At 40.8% G+C, this 25,619-nt stretch overlaps 1 long non-coding RNA gene across 1 annotated transcript in view; it reads right to left on the bottom strand.

Moving 5' to 3' along the window:
• The window catches only part of LOC144753639 (uncharacterized), a 318,644-nt gene that overhangs the window by 45,735 nt on the left and 247,290 nt on the right, over positions 1-25,619 (bottom strand). The window lies entirely within an intron of this gene.

Here is a 25,619-nt window from a genome sequence, read left to right as displayed (position 1 = left end):
GCGCGTTCAGATTTGGTGGTGTTGGGGGGGCGGGGTGAACGTTAATTCGTGATTCACAGATTGTTAGATAAAAAGCAAGATAAGATTGTGCGTCATGCGTCCATCAAAGGAGAAAGGTAGAGAGAGAGAAAGAAAGACAGAGTGAGTGAGCAGAAGACAGAGAGAAACAGTGAGAGAAAGAGAGATATAGAAAAAGAAAGAAAGTGAGAAGACAGTGAGAAAGACGAAGAGAGAGCAAGAGAAAGAGAGAGAAAGAGTATGAGAAAGAGGAACAGTGAAATAGATGGGGAGTAAGAGAGAGAGAAACAGAGAGAGAGGAAGAGAGAGACAGAGAAAGAGACAAACAGTGTAAGAGGAAGAGGGAGATAGAAAGAGTGTGAGGGAGAGAAAGGAAGAGATGAGGAGGGACACTGAGTACCCACACTGTGTTCAAAACCGTCACAGCTTATCTTTACACCACGGCTCTTTCTCCAACCACGTGCCGCGACCTAGTGTAAGTCTCAAGCTCGCATATTTGAAAGATAGTACAGAATTAGTAATGGCAGAGCAGAGTTGGATTAGGATTCAAAATTGGCCCGGGCACGCTAAAAAAACAGTGGGCCACATTTGGATATTGCCTTTCCTCAAAACACTGCTTCTGCAAAATTTTATTTAAAAAAGGGGGGTCGAGGAGATTAAAAAAAGGCACAGATTTGTGAACAAAAACAAGTGAGGCTACTTCTGCTTGGCCCCCTACCCTGCTAGATATGCATACATTAATGGACGGTCCTGCGAGATAAAGAAAGTGATACTTCTGCCTGTTGTTAAACTTGAGGTAATGATGACCATCTGCCTCCAGAAAGGCCATTCAGACACCCACTGGGCTGCTGGCTGTATCCAAACAACAGCAACATTGTCCAAATCTGCCCTTCAGACTGTTCCAAAAAGTAGTCCACAGTTGGAACTCAGCACCGGCCCCTTGGGCATTGCACCAGTGCTCGCATTACCAATCGGACGCTGTAGCAGAGTATATACAGGTGCGTACGACTAAATCACTCTGTCTTTCTGCATCTATGCTGCTGCACCCCATCCACTCCTGCCGCCCAGAGGTATCTGCCCGCCACTTCGCACCCAGACCTTACTGCTCACCTTTTCGCGGTCACTGCACCCTCCATATCATGCAGCTCCGTTCTGCAAAGTGACAAGTTTCACATTTGGAACTGAGTCTTGATATCCCCATGGCAGAGAACATACTAGTGCACTTTTCATCATCGCAGGTTGTACACCTGCTCAGTGCTTGCAGTGCTACTAACTCAGTGAGAAGCGAGGCCACGCACTCTAAACTTTAAAATGGCGTAAAGCATGAGCACTTGATTTTTTATATTAGTAGTGTCCTGTGACGCCTGTGCTGGATGGGTGTGGTGTGGGTGTATACCAGCCGTGAGGGAGTGGCTGTGGCATCAGTGTTGCCAGATTGGGCTAGATCACGCACAATTGGGCTATATATTTCCGGTTGTGTGGTAAAATTTTGGTTTGTGTTAGTTGCCAGATTATAAATATATATATAACGCTCCAGCAACGTAGTATGTTACAGTGCTTTATTAGGCAAATATTTACTTGGCATACTGCTGCAACATCTATTCCAATGTATTCACTGACTGCTTGACGCTGCCCCTGCCCTTCCTTCCCTAAAGTAGCAATATTGAGCTAGTTTGGGCTAGTATTTAGTTGGCTTTGGGCTATAGAAAGCTGAAGAAATCTAACAACACTGGATGCGGGTGTCCATGTAGGAGTGCTACCGTCACCCGTGTTGCAAAAGCCAAAGTGTCACTCTGTGAGCCGAGTCCCACAGGATGGCCAACATGGAAGGTACGGGGAATTACTGACCCTATATTCATCCATAGTTACACACACGAAAGATGGTGAACATGAGATATCTGTGTAGATATGAATGTTTATTGCACATTCAGTGGAGAGTTGCAGCTGTAGCAATACAGGGCCATGGAAAGTTGAAGTTTCATTTTTTTGCACATGGAGAGCTGCCAATTAGAGACAAGGCCATTGTCGGAGTTAGGCTGTGCCAACATATGTACTTATACAATCACTCCAACGATCCTCATGCACTTATAAATTCAGTATAGACTCCCCTTGCAGTACTCTAATGATACAGTCTCTACATACGTACTTGTACAATGACCGTGACAAAGTTACATAACTAAAGTTTTCCCCCACTGGCAAAGGTAAGATGGTTACATACTCTTTCCAGAGCAGTATGTAATGTGTTAGGGCCTAGGGGCAGCATGTTGCATACATAATGAACACAAGGACACAGATAGATAGTGGAACTGGCTACGGGCATGTGCGCTCAACTCCTTTTTATTAACAGGGTCACATGTCCAGTGACTTCTGTGGTGGATGTGTGTGGGGTGATTGTAAGCTAAAGTTCTGTGAACAGTAATAATTGGATCAGACACAGAGATTTAATCATATAGGGTCCATGATTTGTGCTGCACTAAGGTATGGGTACCAGATATGAAATCATACAGAAAAGATTCTATTGTAAAGGGTTCATGACTTGTGATACACTAAGGTAGGACAGCATATGTGAAATTGTACACAAAATACTGTATCAGAAAGGGTGCATGAGTTGTTTTGCTGTGAGATAGGGGCATCAGAAGCATTGAGCATGTGCGCAGTCAGCGATGATGCGTGGTCCGGGGGGGGGGGGGCAGCACTGGGAGCAATGTCTCTTGCCTATTGCACTGCATCATCTGCTATTGCGACTCGATGTGAATTGTGAGCCCTGCAGTCCGCAGTGTAGGTGGATGGAACAAAAGATGAAACATTTAGGAAATACACTGTCGAAATATGTCGGTTTCAGGGACGTTATAGTTCAAATTGTGAGCTCTTCTGTCCGCAGTGTAGACTGCCATTCAGTGTTCGTTTGGACTTGCAAGATGAATTTTGGTTATTATAGTAAAGCTATAACTGACATAAAACAAGTTCTTGAAGCAAGGATACTAAAAGGATGTTGTGTAGATCTGAGGGACGTTATACTTAGTTGGGATTTTTACCAGAAACCACTTTAAACTTTGTTATTTCTTTTTAAAACTTCACATCACTATTATCTTCCATCTCTTCTTCAACACGTAAACTCTTATTTTCTGTACACTTCTCTTGACTACCAAAGAAACGTAACTCTATATCATTACAAACTTTTTTTATATCATTTATATTAAAACTCGATTTCGTGCTGCAGCAAGACCTAGACTTATCCAGATGATTCCTCTTGACTTTGAATATGAACTTGCAGATGTCTATGGATGCGAACATTCGTAGGATCTAATTTCTCGAAAGCATCTTTAGGTTGAAGCTGTACAATTTTTGCTAAGTGTCTTCTCCTGTGAATTTTTTTCCCACATTGCTTTCAAGTCTGTCTTCTCAGACTTGGTAATATATGACGTGACATAGCGAGAAACAGCAATTCAGTTATCTGCAAAATATTGTATGTCCATATTTGCATTCCACATCTTCAAAATCATGGCAGTGTAATCATTAATGTACTTCGATTGTTCTGTTCTTTTTATATTATATGTATTTTGGGGTGGTTTTCGAGTGATAGTACGCCTCACTGCTGACATAGAACTGTTCACTGTTCCTTGCGATGACTTATGGTGCACTGAGTTAATAGTACCTTTGGCGCCAAGCATGTACGTACCCTGCGATGATGCATGGTCCAGGGTGCCACACTCGGACCAATGTCTTTTGTCTATTGAATTCTGCCTTAATAAGGCCACATGGCGATGAGTTATGGTGCACTGAGTTAGTAGTAACAGGATGGGAAGGCTTTTGATCAGTAAGAACCGGGTGCACAGCCCGTATATGCGCACATCAGTCTGGAATTGCTGACTATTCAGGTGCAAGACGGCGAGTGGAAAAACCTTTGAACCACTCAATTGAGTAGAAAGAAAAACTACCACTACACGAACAGAATTGGTTGCCGTTGCACTCAAGACAGTGTATACAATGTTAAGTAACAAAATTCAACCAAGCACATGACAAAATGACAGAATTATCAAAACAAAAGAACTCTCAATGAGTAGATCTTGGAGTCTTTAATGTTGTAAACAGCCAGCCGACACGTGTTTCATCGCATTCGCGATTCCTCAGGGCTGAAATGAACAAAGGTTGACAATGGAGCATGTATCTCACAAAGTTACATTATACCAAAAGACCTGGTTACATGGTCTTGCATGCTCAGTAGTTGCTGCTACCAGTGTACAGCAATGCATCTGTGATTCCTGAGTGCCACCCCAACACATCCGTGTCGTAAGTGTAAGGTTTACCACTATTATCTCTAACCGTGCAGTTCAATAGTGATTTTGTGAAATCATACGTGGGTGTGACAGAAATATTCTTATTAGGAGACAGAGTCTCTGATTCAGAAGTGAACTATTTGTGTACGATTCAGTCATACTGCATGCTATAGTGAATATGTGAGTAGTCTAGAAACTCTGAACCTCAGAATGTATCCGTCACATACCTAAATGGCTGTAATCCAGTCAGAAGGTCTAAATATCAACACGAAAGAAAAATAAAACATGACAACAGGAAAAATCTCATCACTAATTGTCATATATCCATTGCTCAGGCAAGAAGAATACAGCAGTGAGAATGTGAGGTAAAACATATATAGAAGCTCACCGCTCAGCTGGTGATATTTCCAACCCAGCCGGGCCCTTGACCACAGATACTCCGATCGAGTATCCGATATGAGGACAATTCTGCAATCAGATTAGTAGTCTGAATTACTATACATATGTCTGCATTTCATTAATTTAAGAATGCAGTCAAATAGAAGACATGTTATATATAACAGCCTGTTATTGTAAGTACGTAATCACCGACTTAACACCAGAAAAGACAGCGCACCTTAGCCTGTCACATAAATGATATAAAAACGTCAGGTACACAGATCACAACCCCTTGATTCAAACTGTAGGTTATTAAGATACACTTTTTATTGAGCGATTCTGTAGTAAGTAACTACCCAGTACACTTACATTATTCAATGTATATCAGTAAGTATCCGCTTGACGATCAAAATTGTATGGTTTTCTTTATAGGTTGCCCACGGCGAGTAGGGTAATGCTCTGTAAAAATTATGGGCAATATCGATAATTAGTTCTGTTAAAAACTGCGGACTTTAGATATCTCTATTCGGTGCGATATAAACAAAGTCTTACCTATTGGTATAAGGTATACTTTATTGCCGTGGTAGCTATCGATGTGTCTTGCGCTTCAAGCTGAAAAGACACCAAAATAAGGGGGGAGTTATGCTCCTGGAATAGTCCTACGTTATTTGGTTCACTAGGCTGGATGTAAGAGCTTATGCCAGCATGTTACAAGTAGCTTACCTCAATCAAGCGGAGAAGCGGCGTGTGATGCGTCCAGATCCGACGGCCGTGTTCCTGTTTGGACACGTGACCGGCGTTCTGACGTCGCTAAGTAGCGTCTCTACATGGCGTGTCAATAGACTAGACCGTATGCATCGTGTTCTAGTCCTCCATGTTGGGTTCTCACAAAAAAAAAAAACCCTAAGAATCTACCAACCTCATAAGGATTTGTTCTATACAGATATTTTTACGAATTTATATGATTAAATGTTGCCTCAGTATTAAAGGCACAAAACAAAAAGGGGAGGTTATACTTTTCATATATTCGGTTTATGTGGTTGGCAAGGCGCGAAGTACGAACTCATGTAATTAATTGACTAACGCACATATTCATGGTCGGTCAATATAATCATGAGTTAGATCTTTGGACAAAAGATATACTCTGGTGAGCTAAAGTTGTGAACACCGTGCTGGAAAATCTATAGACTACCGGTGCTCGTCTCATTCACACGTGGGTATCTAATTACACATTACTATCCGCAGTATATTCTCATTTCACTATTGCATGTATATTAATAAAATCATATTCAATATCAATTGTAAGGCATTACATCATGTCAAGATAAAGTACAGGGGAGTTATTGTAACATGAGGGAAATACAAAATCATAGTGTCAAGATGTATTATAACAGTAATTGTTTTGTAAATAGACATGTAGCAGTATCATAATCACACACCCCTTCAATATATCAGTTACCCAAGAAATATTGCATCTCATGGTCATAATTGAGTCCCCGTTCCACCGATCTAAGACGCATGATCCAGGTAGCCTCTGTGCGCCTGAGCCTCAATTCCCGGTTACCCCCTCTGACATCCTGGGGCACTGTGTCTATGCCAAAGAATTTAACCACTTTGTTGGTCCTGTCACTTTGACAGGAGGCCACATGTAGGGCCACCGGATATTTAGGATCACCGTTTAGTATTGCCCTGACATGTTCCATCATTCTCTCTTTTAGTTGTCTGATTGTGCTCCCTACATAAAATTTTCCACAAACACATTCTATCACATAGATCACAAATTTAGTGGTGCAATTGATGTTATACTTTACAGTGTAGGCAACACCATCAGGGCCCATGAATTCGGTAGTGCCATGTTTTGCCCATTTACACATACTACAAAATCCACATTTATAAAAGCCGAGACTGTGTTGTGTCATCCAAGTTGTTGTAGTAGTATCTCTAGGAACCGTGGGACTCAATTTATTTCTAAGTGTATTACCTCTTCTGAATGTAATTTGAGGTCTGTCTGAAATACAATTGGTAAGAGCTCTTTCTGACCTTAATAGACCCCAATGTTTGGTAAGACTCTTACGTAAAGCGTCATGGAGTGAATTGTAGTCAGTCACCATTCTAATCTGTTCCCTTCCAGTAGTGGTGGACTTATGTGTAGACGTAAGGGTGTGTGTTCTCTTTACTTTCTTCACCCTTTTTTCGGCTTTCTCAATGATCTGGTTAGAATAACCTCTGTTGTAAAATCTCTCCTTCATGCCAGTCAAACATCTCCTGAACTCTCCATCCTCACTGCAGTTCCTTTTCGCCCTTAAAAACTCGCCATAAGGTATGGCGTTTATTTGGTGAGGGGGATGTGAGCTCGAGGCATGCAAGACTGCATTGCATGCAGTGGATTTCCTGAACAGTCTACTGTGAAGACAGTTTGATGCAACATAAAACTCAATATCCAGAAATTCAATATTAGTTTTACTCCAGTTCATAGTAAATCGGATTTCCCAGGAGTTGTCATTGAGATATCTAAAAAAATCTTGTAAAAGCTCCTCTGAGCCGGACCAGATCAGGATACAGTCGTCAATATACCGACCCCAGAAAATAATGGAGTCGATATATTGCGCACCCTTCTTGCTCCAAATGAGGTCGGATTCCAAAGCACCCATGAACAAGTTGGCAAACGAGGGTGATATTTTTGAGCCCATGGCCACTCCCTTCTTTTGACAGTACCAGTTTTTGTCAAACATGAACACGTTGTTTTTGAGTATAAGCTCAATCATTGCAGATAACATTACAGTATGTTGCCAAAGTGTAGCAGGTCTATTATGCAGAAACTTGTTTACTGTCTGTATGCCTAGGTCTAGATTAATACTGGTATACAGTGAGACTACATCTAACGTGACAAGTAGAGATCCTTCTTGCCACTGGATGTCTGCTAAGGTACTTAGAATATGTTTACTATCCTGTATGTAGGAAGGTAAGTTTCTGACCAGGGGACCCAGGAAGAGATCCACGTATTCCGCTAATCTTTCGGTGGGGCCCCCAATGCCAGAAACAATTGGTCTCCCTGGTGGAAAAGGGAGTTTTTTATGGACTTTAGGAAGCGTATATAACCATGGGTAAGTTGGTCTAAACACCTTATGATATAGAAATTCTTCCTCGTTCAATAGCCCAGATTGTTTCCATTTTAGCAATAGTGAGTTAATTTTCAAAGTTAAAGGACCCATGGGGTTATGTGTAAGATGTTCGTAGCAAGACTCATCCTGTAATTGTTGAGAGATTTCATAGTAATAGTCTACACGATCCATTATCACTACGTTGCCCCCTTTGTCTGCTTCCCTGATAGTTATGGTATTGTCTTTCATGAGTGTGGTTAGTGCATGTCTTTCCCCATGGGTGAGGTTATCCTTGTATTTAAACATCCTGTCCTTTCGATGACTGTTCAGGTTATCCAAGTCCTCTATCACCCGTTTGTGAAACATGTCTATTGCATTGCCACCAGGTAGTGTGGGAATCCATTTGGATTTCGATTTTAAACCACTGACAATGCTGAAATCAGATTCTATGTCTAGCTCCTCCAACAGTTGGTCCATGTCTAGAGGAGAATCCTCCATATCAGTTAATGACAACAGAAGGTGGGTTGCATGCACATCTTTTATTGATAATGTATCAGAAGTATTTTGTACAGGTGTTAATCTACTTTCTCTCTCCCTTTTTTCTGACCCGTAAAAATGCTTTTTTAGCTTGAGATTCCGAATAAACTTAAAAAGATCAATCTTCAATTTGCAGATATCTCCGGTGGCGTAAGGGTTAAAGTTTAGACCCCTACTCAGGAGAGAAATCATATCTGGAGTAAGAATTAGTTTAGAGAGGTTGATGACCTGTACACCCTGATTCTCAATGTTTACTGGTTCTTGTTGGCTCCTGACCTCAATTTTCTTCGATAGTCCTCTGAACTTGCTGCCCCTACCTCGTCTTGTTTTTGCTCGGGCTGGTTTCTTGGGGGCACGTATCTGTTGCCCTTCCTTATACGTAAAACCTCTTGAAAAAATGCTGGCATATTCTGTCTATCTTGGTTATCCGAATCACCCCCGGTGGTATTTACAGAGTTTAAAGAGGCGTTACTAGAGGACAAGGAGGCAGGTTCTGAGCTAGTCTTGTTTCTGCTGCTAGTTTTGGAGCTGTTCGGGATCATGGAGTCATATTTTTTGTCAAAAGTGAAAATTCTTCCACGTGTGTAATCCAACTCGTCCCTCCTAAATTGCCGAGCTTTCCTGTTCTTAATATCCGATTGGTGTTTCAAAAGGATTTCGTCCAAAATGGTGTAGTTCTTGACTGTTGGTTCGGGCAAATTTAGATCCTTAATTTCCTGTTCTAAAGTGGCTATTTCTGCCTGCAATTTGGTAACCTTACGTTCCGAACTAACAATCAGTATCTCCATAAGAGTGATGGAGTTGTTGGTAAGAGATTCTTCCCATTTTACCATGAGATCCGCATCTAGGTCGTCATAGGTGGGGAATATTTGACCTCTTAACCCTCTAGGAATACGTTTTAATCTTAGATATTGTTTCAGGGTCACCCCATCCCACCATTTTGAGTTTTCCAATTTCTTTAATCTTTCTAATTTCAGAAATTTATCCTTGAGACCCTCTACACGAGGGGGGTTGGTACTGGTAGAAGCAGATTGAGTGGACATCCCTTTGGCTAAGTTATCAAACAGCTCTTCTGCCACTTTGGTACGATCCATGATATGGATAAATAAGTCTCCCTATCTAGGGGTATTCTAGATAAAACGGGATGAAGAAGAAGTCAAAATTGTGCGTGGCGGCTACCCTTCACTGATAATAAACTAACAGGATGGGAAGGCTTTTGATCAGTAAGAACCGGGTGCACAGCCCGTATATGCGCACATCAGTCTGGAATTGCTGACTATTCAGGTGCAAGACGGCGAGTGGAAAAACCTTTGAACCACTCAATTGAGTAGAAAGAAAAACTACCACTACACGAACAGAATTGGTTGCCGTTGCACTCAAGACAGTGTATACAATGTTAAGTAACAAAATTCAACCAAGCACATGACAAAATGACAGAATTATCAAAACAAAAGAACTCTCAATGAGTAGATCTTGGAGTCTTTAATGTTGTAAACAGCCAGCCGACACGTGTTTCATCGCATTCGCGATTCCTCAGGGCTGAAATGAACAAAGGTTGACAATGGAGCATGTATCTCACAAAGTTACATTATACCAAAAGACCTGGTTACATGGTCTTGCATGCTCAGTAGTTGCTGCTACCAGTGTACAGCAATGCATCTGTGATTCCTGAGTGCCACCCCAACACATCCGTGTCGTAAGTGTAAGGTTTACCACTATTATCTCTAACCGTGCAGTTCAATAGTGATTTTGTGAAATCATACATGGGTGTGACAGAAATATTCTTATTAGGAGACAGAGTCTCTGATTCAGAAGTGAACTATTTGTGTACGATTCAGTCATACTGCATGCTATAGTGAATATGTGAGTAGTCTAGAAACTCTGAACCTCAGAATGTATCCGTCACATACCTAAATGGCTGTAATCCAGTCAGAAGGTCTAAATATCAATACGAAAGAAAAATAAAACATGACAACAGGAAAAATCTCATCACTAATTGTCATATATCCATTGCTCAGGCAAGAAGAATACAGCAGTGAGAATGTGAGGTAAAACATATATAGAAGCTCACCGCTCAGCTGGTGATATTTCCAACCCAGCCGGGCCCTTGACCACAGATACTCCGATCGAGTATCCGATATGAGAACAATTCTGCAATCAGATTAGTAGTCTGAATTACTATACATATGTCTGCATTTCATTAATTTAAGAATGCAGTCAAATAGAAGACATGTTATATATAACAGCCTGTTATTGTAAGTACGTAATCACCGACTTAACACCAGAAAAGACAGCGCACCTTAGCCTGTCACATAAATGATATAAAAACGTCAGGTACACAGATCACAACCCCTTGATTCAAACTGTAGGTTATTAAGATACACTTTTTATTGAGCGATTCTGTAGTAAGTAACTACCCAGTACACTTACATTATTCAATGTATATCAGTAAGTATCCGCTTGACGATCAAAATTGTATGGTTTTCTTTATAGGTTGCCCACGGCGAGTAGGGTAATGCTCTGTAAAAATTATGGGCAATATCGATAATTAGTTCTGTTAAAAACTGCGGACTTTAGATATCTCTATTCGGTGCGATATAAACAAAGTCTTACCTATTGGTATAAGGTATACTTTATTGCCGTGGTAGCTATCGATGTGTCTTGCGCTTCAAGCTGAAAAGACACCAAAATAAGGGGGGAGTTATGCTCCTGGAATAGTCCTACGTTATTTGGTTCACTAGGCTGGATGTAAGAGCTTATGCCAGCATGTTACAAGTAGCTTACCTCAATCAAGCGGAGAAGCGGCGTGTGATGCGTCCAGATCCGACGGCCGTGTTCCTGTTTGGACACGTGACCGGCGTTCTGACGTCGCTAAGTAGCGTCTCTACATGGCGTGTCAATAGACTAGACCGTATGCATCGTGTTCTAGTCCTCCATGTTGGGTTCTCACAAAAAAAAAACCCTAAGAATCTACCAACCTCATAAGGATTTGTTCTATACAGATATTTTTACGAATTTATATGATTAAATGTTGCCTCAGTATTAAAGGCACAAAACAAAAAGGGGAGGTTATACTTTTCATATATTCGGTTTATGTGGTTGGCAAGGCGCGAAGTACGAACTCATGTAATTAATTGACTAACGCACATATTCATGGTCGGTCAATATAATCATGAGTTAGATCTTTGGACAAAAGATATACTCTGGTGAGCTAAAGTTGTGAACACCGTGCTGGAAAATCTATAGACTACCGGTGCTCGTCTCATTCACACGTGGGTATCTAATTACACATTACTATCCGCAGTATATTCTCATTTCACTATTGCATGTATATTAATAAAGTCATATTCAATATCAATTGTAAGGCATTACATCATGTCAAGATAAAGTACAGGGGAGTTATTGTAACATGAGGGAAATACAAAATCATAGTGTCAAGATGTATTATAACAGTAATTGTTTTGTAAATAGACATGTAGCAGTATCATAATCACACACCCCTTCAATATATCAGTTACCCAAGAAATATTGCATCTCATGGTCATAATTGAGTCCCCGTTCCACCGATCTAAGACGCATGATCCAGGTAGCCTCTGTGCGCCTGAGCCTCAATTCCCGGTTACCCCCTCTGACATCCTGGGGCACTGTGTCTATGCCAAAGAATTTAACCACTTTGTTGGTCCTGTCACTTTGACAGGAGGCCACATGTAGGGCCACCGGATATTTAGGATCACCGTTTAGTATTGCCCTGACATGTTCCATCATTCTCTCTTTTAGTTGTCTGATTGTGCTCCCTACATACAATTTTCCACAAACACATTCTATCACATAGATCACAAATTTAGTGGTGCAATTGATGTTATACTTTACAGTGTAGGCAACACCATCAGGGCCCATGAATTCGGTAGTGCCATGTTTTGCCCATTTACACATACTACAAAATCCACATTTATAAAAGCCGAGACTGTGTTGTGTCATCCAAGTTGTTGTAGTAGTATCTCTAGGAACCGTGGGACTCAATTTATTTCTAAGTGTATTACCTCTTCTGAATGTAATTTGAGGTCTGTCTGAAATACAATTGGTAAGAGCTCTTTCTGACCTTAATAGACTCCAATGTTTGGTGAGACTCTTACGTAAAGCGTCATGGAGTGAATTGTAGTCAGTCACCATTCTAATCTGTTCCCTTCCAGTAGTGGTGGACTTATGTGTAGACGTAAGGGTGTGTGTTCTCTTTACTTTCTTCACCCTTTTTTCGGCTTTCTCAATGATCTGGTTAGAATAACCTCTGTTGTAAAATCTCTCCTTCATGCCAGTCAAACATCTCCTGAACTCTCCATCCTCACTGCAGTTCCTTTTCGCCCTTAAAAACTCGCCATAAGGTATGGCGTTTATTTGGTGAGGGGGATGTGAGCTCGAGGCATGCAAGACTGCATTGCATGCAGTGGATTTCCTGAACAGTCTACTGTGAAGACAGTTTGATGCAACATAAAACTCAATATCCAGAAATTCAATATTAGTTTTACTCCAGTTCATAGTAAATCGGATTTCCCAGGAGTTGTCATTGAGATATCTAAAAAAATCTTGTAAAAGCTCCTCTGAGCCGGACCAGATCAGGATACAGTCGTCAATATACCGACCCCAGAAAATAATGGAGTCGATATATTGCGCACCCTTCTTGCTCCAAATGAGGTCGGATTCCAAAGCACCCATGAACAAGTTGGCAAACGAGGGTGATATTTTTGAGCCCATGGCCACTCCCTTCTTTTGACAGTACCAGTTTTTGTCAAACATGAACACGTTGTTTTTGAGTATAAGCTCAATCATTGCAGATAACATTACAGTATGTTGCCAAAGTGTAGCAGGTCTATTATGCAGAAACTTGTTTACTGTCTGTATGCCTAGGTCTAGATTAATACTGGTATACAGTGAGACTACATCTAACGTGACAAGTAGAGATCTTTCTTGCCACTGGATGTCTGCTAAGGTACTTAGAATATGTTTACTATCCTGTATGTAGGAAGGTAAGTTTCTGACCAGGGGACCCAGGAAGAGATCCACGTATTCCGCTAATATTTCGGTGGGGCCCCCAATGCCAGAAACAATTGGTCTCCCTGGTGGAAAAGGGAGTTTTTTATGGACTTTAGGAAGCGTATATAACCATGGGTAAGTTGGTCTAAACACCTTAAGATATAAAAATTCTTCCTCGTTCAATAGCCCAGATTGTTTCCATTTTAGCAATAGTGAGTTAATTTTCAAAGTTAAAGGACCCATGGGGTTATGTGTAAGATGTTCGTAGCAAGACTCATCCTGTAATTGTTGAGAGATTTCATAGTAATAGTCTACACGATCCATTATCACTACGTTGCCCCCTTTGTCTGCTTCCCTGATAGTTATGGTATTGTCTTTCATGAGTGTGGTTAGTGCATGTCTTTCCCCATGGGTGAGGTTATCCTTGTATTTAAACATCCTGTCCTTTCGATGACTGTTCAGGTTATCCAAGTCCTCTATCACCCGTTTGTGAAACATGTCTATTGCATTGCCACCAGGTAGTGTGGGAATCCATTTGGATTTCGATTTTAAACCACTGACAATGCTGAAATCAGATTCTATGTCTAGCTCCTCCAACAGTTGGTCCATGTCTAGAGGAGAATCCTCCATATCAGTTAATGACAACAGAAGGTGGGTTGCATGCACATCTTTTATTGATAATGTATCAGAAGTATTTTGTACAGGTGTTAATCTACTTTCTCTCTCCCTTTTTTCTGACCCGTAAAAATGCTTTTTTAGCTTGAGATTCCGAATAAACTTAAAAAGATCAATCTTCAATTTGCAGATATCTCCGGTGGCGTAAGGGTTAAAGTTTAGACCCCTACTCAGGAGAGAAATCATATCTGGAGTAAGAATTAGTTTAGAGAGGTTGATGACCTGTACACCCTGATTCTCAATGTTTACTGGTTCTTGTTGGCTCCTGACCTCAATTTTCTTCGATAGTCCTCTGAACTTGCTGCCCCTACCTCGTCTTGTTTTTGCTCGGGCTGGTTTCTTGGGGGCACGTATCTGTTGCCCTTCCTTATACGTAAAACCTCTTGAAAAAATGCTGGCATATTCTGTCTATCTTGGTTATCCGAATCACCCCCGGTGGTATTTACAGAGTTTAAAGAGGCGTTACTAGAGGACAAGGAGGCAGGTTCTGAGCTAGTCTTGTTTCTGCTGCTAGTTTTGGAGCTGTTCGGGATCATGGAGTCATATTTTTTGTCAAAAGTGAAAATTCTTCCACGTGTGTAATCCAACTCGTCCCTCCTAAATTGCCGAGCTTTCCTGTTCTTAATATCCGATTGGTGTTTCAAAAGGATTTCGTCCAAAATGGTGTAGTTCTTGACTGTTGGTTCGGGCAAATTTAGATCCTTAATTTCCTGTTCTAAAGTGGCTATTTCTGCCTGCAATTTGGTAACCTTACGTTCCGAACTAACAATCAGTATCTCCATAAGAGTGATGGAGTTGTTGGTAAGAGATTCTTCCCATTTTACCATGAGATCCGCATCTAGGTCGTCATAGGTGGGGAATATTTGACCTCTTAACCCTCTAGGAATACGTTTTAATCTTAGATATTGTTTCAGGGTCACCCCATCCCACCATTTTGAGTTTTCCAACTTCTTTAATCTTTCTAATTTCAGAAATTTATCCTTGAGACCCTCTACACGAGGGGGGTTGGTACTGGTAGAAGCAGATTGAGTGGACATCCCTTTGGCTAAGTTATCAAACAGCTCTTCTGCCACTTTGGTACGATCCATGATATGGATAAATAAGTCTCCCTATCTAGGGGTATTCTAGATAAAACGGGATGAAGAAGAAGTCAAAATTGTGCGTGGCGGCTACCCTTCACTGATAATAAACTAACAGGATGGGAAGGCTTTTGATCAGTAAGAACCGGGTGCACAGCCCGTATATGCGCACATCAGTCTGGAATTGCTGACTATTCAGGTGCAAGACGGCGAGTGGAAAAACCTTTGAACCACTCAATTGAGTAGAAAGAAAAACTACCACTACACGAACAGAATTGGTTGCCGTTGCACTCAAGACAGTGTATACAATGTTAAGTAACAAAATTCAACCAAGCACATGACAAAATGACAGAATTATCAAAACAAAAGAACTCTCAATGAGTAGATCTTGGAGTCTTTAATGTTGTAAACAGCCAGCCGACACGTGTTTCATCGCATTCGCGATTCCTCAGGGCTGAAATGAACAAAGGTTGACAATGGAGCATGTATCTCACAAAGTTACATTATACCAAAAGACCTGGTTACATGGTCTTGCATGCTCAGTAGTTGCTGCTACCAGTGTACAGCAATGCATCTGTGATTCCTGAGTGCCACCCCAACACATCCGTGTCGTAAGTGTAAGGTTTACCACTATTATCTCTAACCGTGCAGTTCAATAGTGATTTTGTGAAATCATACGTGGGTGTGACAGAAATATTCTTATTAGGAGACAGAGTCTCTGATTCAGAAGTGAACTATTTGTGTACGATTCAGTCATACTGCATGCTATAGTGAATATGTGAGTAGTCTAGAAACTCTGAACCTCAGAATGTATCCGTCACATACCTAAATGGCTGTAATCCAGTCAGAAGGTCTAAATATCAACACGAAAGAAAAATAAAACATGACAACAGGAAAAATCTCATCACTAATTGTCATATATCCATTGCTCAGGCAAGAAGAATACAGCAGTGAGAATGTGAGGTAAAACATATATAGAAGCTCACCGCTCAGCTGGTGATATTTCCAACCCAGCCGGGCCCTTGACCACAGATACTCCGATCGAGTATCCGATATGAGGACAATTCTGCAATCAGATTAGTAGTCTGAATTACTATACATATGTCTGCATTTCATTAATTTAAGAATGCAGTCAAATAGAAGACATGTTATATATAACAGCCTGTTATTGTAAGTACGTAATCACCGACTTAACACCAGAAAAGACAGCGCACCTTAGCCTGTCACATAAATGATATAAAAACGTCAGGTACACAGATCACAACCCCTTGATTCAAACTGTAGGTTATTAAGATACACTTTTTATTGAGCGATTCTGTAGTAAGTAACTACCCAGTACACTTACATTATTCAATGTATATCAGTAAGTATCCGCTTGACGATCAAAATTGTATGGTTTTCTTTATAGGTTGCCCACGGCGAGTAGGGTAATGCTCTGTAAAAATTATGGGCAATATCGATAATTAGTTCTGTTAAAAACTGCGGACTTTAGATATCTCTATTCGGTGCGATATAAACAAAGTCTTACCTATTGGTATAAGGTATACTTTATTGCCGTGGTAGCTATCGATGTGTCTTGCGCTTCAAGCTGAAAAGACACCAAAATAAGGGGGGAGTTATGCTCCTGGAATAGTCCTACGTTATTTGGTTCACTAGGCTGGATGTAAGAGCTTATGCCAGCATGTTACAAGTAGCTTACCTCAATCAAGCGGAGAAGCGGCGTGTGATGCGTCCAGATCCGACGGCCGTGTTCCTGTTTGGACACGTGACCGGCGTTCTGACGTCGCTAAGTAGCGTCTCTACATGGCGTGTCAATAGACTAGACCGTATGCATCGTGTTCTAGTCCTCCATGTTGGGTTCTCACAAAAAAAAAACCCTAAGAATCTACCAACCTCATAAGGATTTGTTCTATACAGATATTTTTACGAATTTATATGATTAAATGTTGCCTCAGTATTAAAGGCACAAAACAAAAAGGGGAGGTTATACTTTTCATATATTCGGTTTATGTGGTTGGCAAGGCGCGAAGTACGAACTCATGTAATTAATTGACTAACGCACATATTCATGGTCGGTCAATATAATCATGAGTTAGATCTTTGGACAAAAGATATACTCTGGTGAGCTAAAGTTGTGAACACCGTGCTGGAAAATCTATAGACTACCGGTGCTCGTCTCATTCACACGTGGGTATCTAATTACACATTACTATCCGCAGTATATTCTCATTTCACTATTGCATGTATATTAATAAAGTCATATTCAATATCAATTGTAAGGCATTACATCATGTCAAGATAAAGTACAGGGGAGTTATTGTAACATGAGGGAAATACAAAATCATAGTGTCAAGATGTATTATAACAGTAATTGTTTTGTAAATAGACATGTAGCAGTATCATAATCACACACCCCTTCAATATATCAGTTACCCAAGAAATATTGCATCTCATGGTCATAATTGAGTCCCCGTTCCACCGATCTAAGACGCATGATCCAGGTAGCCTCTGTGCGCCTGAGCCTCAATTCCCGGTTACCCCCTCTGACATCCTGGGGCACTGTGTCTATGCCAAAGAATTTAACCACTTTGTTGGTCCTGTCACTTTGACAGGAGGCCACATGTAGGGCCACCGGATATTTAGGATCACCGTTTAGTATTGCCCTGACATGTTCCATCATTCTCTCTTTTAGTTGTCTGATTGTGCTCCCTACATACAATTTTCCACAAACACATTCTATCACATAGATCACAAATTTAGTGGTGCAATTGATGTTATACTTTACAGTGTAGGCAACACCATCAGGGCCCATGAATTCGGTAGTGCCATGTTTTGCCCATTTACACATACTACAAAATCCACATTTATAAAAGCCGAGACTGTGTTGTGTCATCCAAGTTGTTGTAGTAGTATCTCTAGGAACCGTGGGACTCAATTTATTTCTAAGTGTATTACCTCTTCTGAATGTAATTTGAGGTCTGTCTGAAATACAATTGGTAAGAGCTCTTTCTGACCTTAATAGACTCCAATGTTTGGTGAGACTCTTACGTAAAGCGTCATGGAGTGAATTGTAGTCAGTCACCATTCTAATCTGTTCCCTTCCAGTAGTGGTGGACTTATGTGTAGACGTAAGGGTGTGTGTTCTCTTTACTTTCTTCACCCTTTTTTCGGCTTTCTCAATGATCTGGTTAGAATAACCTCTGTTGTAAAATCTCTCCTTCATGCCAGTCAAACATCTCCTGAACTCTCCATCCTCACTGCAGTTCCTTTTCGCCCTTAAAAACTCGCCATAAGGTATGGCGTTTATTTGGTGAGGGGGATGTGAGCTCGAGGCATGCAAGACTGCATTGCATGCAGTGGATTTCCTGAACAGTCTACTGTGAAGACAGTTTGATGCAACATAAAACTCAATATCCAGAAATTCAATATTAGTTTTACTCCAGTTCATAGTAAATCGGATTTCCCAGGAGTTGTCATTGAGATATCTAAAAAAATCTTGTAAAAGCTCCTCTGAGCCGGACCAGATCAGGATACAGTCGTCAATATACCGACCCCAGAAAATAATGGAGTCGATATATTGCGCACCCTTCTTGCTCCAAATGAGGTCGGATTCCAAAGCACCCATGAACAAGTTGGCAAACGAGGGTGATATTTTTGAGCCCATGGCCACTCCCTTCTTTTGACAGTACCAGTTTTTGTCAAACATGAACACGTTGTTTTTGAGTATAAGCTCAATCATTGCAGATAACATTACAGTATGTTGCCAAAGTGTAGCAGGTCTATTATGCAGAAACTTGTTTACTGTCTGTATGCCTAGGTCTAGATTAATACTGGTATACAGTGAGACTACATCTAACGTGACAAGTAGAGATCTTTCTTGCCACTGGATGTCTGCTAAGGTACTTAGAATATGTTTACTATCCTGTATGTAGGAAGGTAAGTTTCTGACCAGGGGACCCAGGAAGAGATCCACGTATTCCGCTAATATTTCGGTGGGGCCCCCAATGCCAGAAACAATTGGTCTCCCTGGTGGAAAAGGGAGTTTTTTATGGACTTTAGGAAGCGTATATAACCATGGGTAAGTTGGTCTAAACACCTTAAGATATAAAAATTCTTCCTCGTTCAATAGCCCAGATTGTTTCCATTTTAGCAATAGTGAGTTAATTTTCAAAGTTAAAGGACCCATGGGGTTATGTGTAAGATGTTCGTAGCAAGACTCATCCTGTAATTGTTGAGAGATTTCATAGTAATAGTCTACACGATCCATTATCACTACGTTGCCCCCTTTGTCTGCTTCCCTGATAGTTATGGTATTGTCTTTCATGAGTGTGGTTAGTGCATGTCTTTCCCCATGGGTGAGGTTATCCTTGTATTTAAACATCCTGTCCTTTCGATGACTGTTCAGGTTATCCAAGTCCTCTATCACCCGTTTGTGAAACATGTCTATTGCATTGCCACCAGGTAGTGTGGGAATCCATTTGGATTTCGATTTTAAACCACTGACAATGCTGAAATCAGATTCTATGTCTAGCTCCTCCAACAGTTGGTCCATGTCTAGAGGAGAATCCTCCATATCAGTTAATGACAACAGAAGGTGGGTTGCATGCACATCTTTTATTGATAATGTATCAGAAGTATTTTGTACAGGTGTTAATCTACTTTCTCTCTCCCTTTTTTCTGACCCGTAAAAATGCTTTTTTAGCTTGAGATTCCGAATAAACTTAAAAAGATCAATCTTCAATTTGCAGATATCTCCGGTGGCGTAAGGGTTAAAGTTTAGACCCCTACTCAGGAGAGAAATCATATCTGGAGTAAGAATTAGTTTAGAGAGGTTGATGACCTGTACACCCTGATTCTCAATGTTTACTGGTTCTTGTTGGCTCCTGACCTCAAATTTTCTTCGATAGTCCTCTGAACTTGCTGCCCCTACCTCGTCTTGTTTTTGCTCGGGCTGGTTTCTTGGGGGCACGTATCTGTTGCCCTTCCCTTATACGTAAAACCTCTTGAAAAAATGCTGGCATATTCTGTCTATCTTGGTTATCCGAATCACCCCCGGTGGTATTTACAGAGTTTAAAGAGGCGTTACTAGAGGACAAGGAGGCAGGTTCTGAGCTAGTCTTGTTTCTGCTGCTAGTTTTGGAGCTGTTCGGGATCATGGAGTCATATTTTTTGTCAAAAGTGAAAATTCTTCCACGTGTGTAATCCAACTCGTCCCTCCTAAATTGCCGAGCTTTCCTGTTCTTAATATCCGATTGGTGTTTCAAAAGGATTTCGTCCAAAATGGTGTAGTTCTTGACTGTTGGTTCGGGCAAATTTAGATCCTTAATTTCCTGTTCTAAAGTGGCTATTTCTGCCTGCAATTTGGTAACCTTACGTTCCGAACTAACAATCAGTATCTCCATAAGAGTGATGGAGTTGTTGGTAAGAGATTCTTCCCATTTTACCATGAGATCCGCATCTAGGTCGTCATAGGTGGGGAATATTTGACCTCTTAACCCTCTAGGAATACGTTTTAATCTTAGATATTGTTTCAGGGTCACCCCATCCCACCATTTTGAGTTTTCCAACTTCTTTAATCTTTCTAATTTCAGAAATTTATCCTTGAGACCCTCTACACGAGGGGGGTTGGTACTGGTAGAAGCAGATTGAGTGGACATCCCTTTGGCTAAGTTATCAAACAGCTCTTCTGCCACTTTGGTACGATCCATGATATGGATAAATAAGTCTCCCTATCTAGGGGTATTCTAGATAAAACGGGATGAAGAAGAAGTCAAAATTGTGCGTGGCGGCTACCCTTCACTGATAATAAACTAACAGGATGGGAAGGCTTTTGATCAGTAAGGAACGTGCACAGCCCGTATATGCGCACATCAGTCTGGAATTGCTGACTATTCAGGTGCAAGACGGCGAGTGGAAAAACCTTTGAACCACTCAATTGAGTAGAAAGAAAAACTACCACTACACGAACAGAATTGGTTGCCGTTGCACTCAAGACAGTGTATACAATGTTAAGTAACAAAATTCAACCAAGCACATGACAAAATGACAGAATTATCAAAACAAAAGAACTCTCAATGAGTAGATCTTGGAGTCTTTAATGTTGTAAACAGCCAGCCGACACGTGTTTCATCGCATTCGCGATTCCTCAGGGCTGAAATGAACAAAGGTTGACAATGGAGCATGTATCTCACAAAGTTACATTATACCAAAAGACCTGGTTACATGGTCTTGCATGCTCAGTAGTTGCTGCTACCAGTGTACAGCAATGCATCTGTGATTCCTGAGTGCCACCCCAACACATCCGTGTCGTAAGTGTAAGGTTTACCACTATTATCTCTAACCGTGCAGTTCAATAGTGATTTTGTGAAATCATACGTGGGTGTGACAGAAATATTCTTATTAGGAGACAGAGTCTCTGATTCAGAAGTGAACTATTTGTGTACGATTCAGTCATACTGCATGCTATAGTGAATATGTGAGTAGTCTAGAAACTCTGAACCTCAGAATGTATCCGTCACATACCTAAATGGCTGTAATCCAGTCAGAAGGTCTAAATATCAACACGAAAGAAAAATAAAACATGACAACAGGAAAAATCTCATCACTAATTGTCATATATCCATTGCTCAGGCAAGAAGAATACAGCAGTGAGAATGTGAGGTAAAACATATATAGAAGCTCACCGCTCAGCTGGTGATATTTCCAACCCAGCCGGGCCCTTGACCACAGATACTCCGATCGAGTATCCGATATGAGGACAATTCTGCAATCAGATTAGTAGTCTGAATTACTATACATATGTCTGCATTTCATTAATTTAAGAATGCAGTCAAATAGAAGACATGTTATATATAACAGCCTGTTATTGTAAGTACGTAATCACCGACTTAACACCAGAAAAGACAGCGCACCTTAGCCTGTCACATAAATGATATAAAAACGTCAGGTACACAGATCACAACCCCTTGATTCAAACTGTAGGTTATTAAGATACACTTTTTATTGAGCGATTCTGTAGTAAGTAACTACCCAGTACACTTACATTATTCAATGTATATCAGTAAGTATCCGCTTGACGATCAAAATTGTATGGTTTTCTTTATAGGTTGCCCACGGCGAGTAGGGTAATGCTCTGTAAAAATTATGGGCAATATCGATAATTAGTTCTGTTAAAAACTGCGGACTTTAGATATCTCTATTCGGTGCGATATAAACAAAGTCTTACCTATTGGTATAAGGTATACTTTATTGCCGTGGTAGCTATCGATGTGTCTTGCGCTTCAAGCTGAAAAGACACCAAAATAAGGGGGGAGTTATGCTCCTGGAATAGTCCTACGTTATTTGGTTCACTAGGCTGGATGTAAGAGCTTATGCCAGCATGTTACAAGTAGCTTACCTCAATCAAGCGGAGAAGCGGCGTGTGATGCGTCCAGATCCGACGGCCGTGTTCCTGTTTGGACACGTGACCGGCGTTCTGACGTCGCTAAGTAGCGTCTCTACATGGCGTGGAGCAAGAAGGGTGCGCAATATATCGACTCCATTATTTTCCTGGGTCGGTATATTGACGACTGTATCCTGATCTGGTCCGGCTCAGAGGAGCTTTTACAAGATTTTTTTAGATATCTCAATGACAACTCCTGGGAAATCCGATTTACTATGAACTGGAGTAAAACTAATATTGAATTTCTGGATATTGAGTTTTATGTTGCATCAAACTGTCTTCACAGTAGACTGTTCAGGAAATCCACTACATGCAATGCAGTCTTGCATGCCTCGAGCTCACATCCCCCTCACCAAATAAACGCCATACCTTATGGCGAGTTTTTAAGGGCGAAAAGGAACTGCAGTGAGGATGGAGAGTTCAGGAGATGTTTGACTGGCATGAAGGAGAGATTTTACAACAGAGGTTATTCTAACCAGATCATTGAGAAAGCCGAAAAAAGGGTGAAGAAAGTAACGAGAACACACACCCTTACGTCTACACATAAGTCCACCACTACTGGAAGGGAACAGATTAGAATGGTGACTGACTACAATTCACTCCATGACGCTTTACGTAAGAGTCTTACCAAACATTGGGGTCTATTAAGGTCAGAAAGAGCTCTTACCAATTGTATTTCAGACAGACCTCAAATTACATTCAGAAGAGGTAATACACTTAGAAATAAATTGAGTCCCACGGTTCCTAGAGATACTACTACAACAACTTGGATGACACAACACAGTCTCGGCTTTTATAAATGTGGATTTTGTAGTATGTGTAAATGGGCAAAACATGGCACTACCGAATTCATGGGCCCTGATGGTGTTGCCTACACTGTAAAGTATAACATCAATTGCACCACTAAATTTGTGATCTATGTGATAGAATGTGTTTGTGGAAAATTTTATGTAGGGAGCACAATCAGACAACTAAAAGAGAGAATGATGGAACATGTCAGGGCAATACTAAACGGTGATCCTAAATATCCGGTGGCCCTACATGTGGCCTCCTGTCAAAGTGACAGGACCAACAAAGTGGTTAAATTCTTTGGCATAGACACAGTGCCCCAGGATGTCAGAGGGGGTAACCGGGAATTGAGGCTCAGGCGCACAGAGGCTACCTGGATCATGCGTCTTAGATCGGTGGAACGGGGACTCAATTATGACCATGAGATGCAATATTTCTTGGGTAACTGATATATTGAAGGGGTGTGTGATTATGATACTGCTACATGTCTATTTACAAAACAATTACTGTTATAATACATCTTGACACTATGATTTTGTATTTCCCTCATGTTACAATAACTCCCCTGTACTTTATCTTGACATGATGTAATGCCTTACAATTGATATTGAATATGATTTTATTAATATACATGCAATAGTGAAATGAGAATATACTGCGGATAGTAATGTGTAATTAGATACCCACGTGTGAATGAGATGAGCACCGGTAGTCTATAGATTTTCCAGCACGGTGTTCACAACTTTAGCTCACCAGAGTATATCTTTTGTCCAAAGATCTAACTCATGATTATATTGACCGACCATGAATATGTGCGTTAGTCAATTAATTACATGAGTTCGTACTTCGCGCCTTGCCAACCACATAAACCGAATATATGAAAAGTATAACCTCCCCTTTTTGTTTTGTGCCTTTAATACTGAGGCAACATTTAATCATATAAATTCGTAAAAATATCTGTATAGAACAAATCCTTATGAGGTTGGTAGATTCTTAGGGTTTTTTTTTTGTGAGAACCCAACATGGAGGACTAGAACACGATGCATACGGTCTAGTCTATTGACACGCCATGTAGAGACGCTACTTAGCGACGTCAGAACGCCGGTCACGTGTCCAAACAGGAACACGGCCGTCGGATCTGGACGCATCACACGCCGCTTCTCCGCTTGATTGAGGTAAGCTACTTGTAACATGCCGGCATAAGCTCTTACATCCAGCCTAGTGAACCAAATAACGTAGGACTATTCCAGGAGCATAACTCCCCCCTTATTTTGGTGTCTTTTCAGCTTGAAGCGCAAGACACATCGATAGCTACCACGGCAATAAAGTATACCTTATACCAATAGGTAAGACTTTGTTTATATCGCACCGAATAGAGATATCTAAAGTCCGCAGTTTTTAACAGAATTAATTATCGATATTGCCCATAATTTTTACAGAGCATTACCCTACTCGCCGTGGGCAACCTATAAAGAAAACCATACAATTTTGATCGTCAAGCGGATACTTACTGATATACATTGAATAATGTAAGTGTACTGGGTAGTTACTTACTACAGAATCGCTCAATAAAAAGTGTATCTTAATAACCTACAGTTTGAATCAAGGGGTTGTGATCTGTGTACCTGACGTTTTTATATCATTTATGTGACAGGCTAAGGTGCGCTGTCTTTTCTGGTGTTAAGTCGGTGATTACGTACTTACAATAACAGGCTGTTATATATAACATGTCTTCTATTTGACTGCATTCTTAAATTAATGAAATGCAGACATATGTATAGTAATTCAGACTACTAATCTGATTGCAGAATTGTTCTCATATCGGATACTCGATCGGAGTATCTGTGGTCAAGGGCCCGGCTGGGTTGGAAATATCACCAGCTGAGCGGTGAGCTTCTATATATGTTTTACCTCACATTCTCACTGCTGTATTCTTCTTGCCTGAGCAATGGATATATGACAATTAGTGATGAGATTTTTCCTGTTGTCATGTTTTATTTTTCTTTCGTGTTGATATTTAGACCTTCTGACTGGATTACAGCCATTTAGGTATGTGACGGATACATTCTGAGGTTCAGAGTTTCTAGACTACTCACATATTCACTATAGCATGCAGTATGACTGAATCGTACACAAATAGTTCACTTCTGAATCAGAGACTCTGTCTCCTAATAAGAATATTTCTGTCACACCCACGTATGATTTCACAAAATCACTATTGAACTGCACGGTTAGAGATAATAGTGGTAAACCTTACACTTACGACACGGATGTGTTGGGGTGGCACTCAGGAATC

This window comes from Lissotriton helveticus, chromosome 5_1, assembly GCF_964261635.1.
Source record: "Lissotriton helveticus chromosome 5_1, aLisHel1.1, whole genome shotgun sequence".
NCBI classification, from domain to species: Eukaryota; Metazoa; Chordata; class Amphibia; order Caudata; family Salamandridae; genus Lissotriton; species Lissotriton helveticus.
Note: the sequence above shows the minus strand (reverse complement) of the source record. Positions and strands in the feature narration are given on the sequence as shown.